The sequence below is a fragment of the Gavialis gangeticus genome, unplaced genomic scaffold (genome assembly GCF_001723915.1).
Source record: "Gavialis gangeticus isolate Ggan-Ray unplaced genomic scaffold, GavGan_comp1, whole genome shotgun sequence".
Classification (NCBI taxonomy): domain Eukaryota; kingdom Metazoa; phylum Chordata; order Crocodylia; family Gavialidae; genus Gavialis; species Gavialis gangeticus.
Genome location: NW_017728998.1, coordinates 28,023,022 through 28,025,013, shown reverse-complemented (window position 1 = coordinate 28,025,013; position 1,992 = coordinate 28,023,022). Strand labels below are relative to the sequence as shown.

Below are 1,992 nucleotides of genomic sequence, written 5' to 3'. Positions count from 1 at the left end.
ATCCTAAGAAAAAGCTATGAAAATAACCCCCCAAAGTAGAGGGAGAGCAAGTATTCAGCTGAACACTAGATCATGAACACTCTGCTTTATGCCAATACAATTAACATACACATTTAAATATCTTCCATATTGGACAAGGCTCTAAAAGGGCAATCAAATACCCAAGTTTAACCTCCATTAACCTTCTGGAGCTTAAACTTGGTATATATAACTGGGGTCTGCTTAACTTGTGATAAGACGAAGCAGTTTTCATGGCGTGGTCATGGCACGAAGAACCAATTTCATGGGCATGTCCTGGCAGCCCTGCCCTTTGCCACTGATTGGTGGGGAAGCCCCAGACGGGGGGAGGTACAGGGAGGCGGCTGCCATCTTGACTGCTGGTTGCCCTTTGTGCGGCCCTGCCCCTCAGTACCAGTTGATGGAGAGGCCCTGGGGGGCAAAGGGGTAGGGAGGAGGGACAAGGGGTGAGGGAGCAGCTGCCATCTTTTCTGCTGCCCTTCATGCTTCCCCACCAGCTGGGGCCTTCCCCTCCTGGGCAGGCTGCAAGGCTGGGCCACAGCAGCAGTGAAGACCACTGGCTCCCATTGGAGAACCAGTTTTTAAGCGTTTTTTTGTTGTTGATTTTGTGGGCAACCCCAAATCTCAGTTTCTGTGAAATGTGTGAAGCTACAATTTAAGCAGAATCCTATATATATCTGTAACTCGAGATAATTCAGCTATTACACACCTCATGACAGAAACATACAGCAGTAGCAGAGTCCTTTTGAGCAAAACGTTGTCATTTCCATCCCTGCCCTTCCTGCAGAAGCAGAGGACCATAGGGTTGTCCTTGGGAGGTCAAACTTAAATATTTTTGGGAACCTGTCATTGAGGGACTGGTGGGGGAGTGGGGGTCTGTAAAAGTGTGCTGTCTTTTAAAAACAGTTCACTAAGAGAAGCTGAAGAATCACTGGGCTAGCCTGCAAATAATGAAACACTCCCTCTCTCCCTTGCACGTGCACACAGACACAACGCATGTAATTGCCTTAATAGTTGCTGCATTGCAGTAATAGAAGACAAAAGATCCCCTTCAGCTCACTTATGTGCTAAAACCATCCTGAACTATAAAACAGCCTCCTCATCTTCTAGCCATACTATTAAAGGAGATATATTAAAAGAAGCATTGGTGATGTTTTGGGAGGGCATGGGGAGGCACTCGCCACCCCCACCTCCCAGATTTAATGTTCATCAGTTTTGTTATAGAAAGGGAACAGGCAGGTAAAGGGGAAAAAATCCAGGGCTGCAGGTGCCATGCATGTGTGTGCACGTTCACGCACGTGGCTGGCAGTACAGCCAAGCAGGGTAATGGGAGCAGCTCCGGCAGCTGCATACAGGTAAGTCTATGGGATCCGGGGTGGTTGGAAGGGGGGAAAGGTTGGAGGGCCAGGGCTTGGGGGCCATCCCTGTGCCATTGGGGTTGGGGCTGAGCTCTGGTGAGCCCAATGGCACAGGGGCAGTCAGGGATAGTGCACAGCCCTGACAGTGCAGGGCCAATTCAGGCCATTGGGCCAAGCTCTGGTGAATCCAGACAAGCCCTGAACCATTGGGGCAGAGGCCAAACTCTGGAAAGACCCATACACCCTCTGCCCCACACACCTCCTGCCACAGTTTTCTTCATGTGTAGCTCTCTTTTAGAACTGTCTCCATCTGCTATTACATAGTATCGTAAAGCATGACATTAAAAGTAGCTCTAGAATACAAATAAAAACTCCTTTGTCTCTGAGACAGGGCAGAGTACCTGCGCTGAACCCCACTGCATACCACCAGAGCCTTTAAATTGTGCCCAGTGGTGTAGCATGGGTCTCCGGCGCCCAGGGACCAATACTTCCATTGGCATCCCACCATCTGTGGCTGATCACCGAGTTGCGGGGGGGGGTGGCAGCAGAAACACCAGTGGCAAAACCAGAAGTGAATGAGTACCCCTGGAGGGCCTAGCCAGCGCAGCCCCCTCCC

The 1,992-nt window shown here is 50.3% G+C and overlaps 1 protein-coding gene across 1 annotated transcript in view; it reads right to left on the bottom strand.

Moving 5' to 3' along the window:
- GPT2 (glutamic--pyruvic transaminase 2) overlaps positions 1-1,992 on the bottom strand; it is a 30,770-nt gene that overhangs the window by 13,108 nt on the left and 15,670 nt on the right. The gene's annotated exons all lie outside the window — the stretch shown is intronic.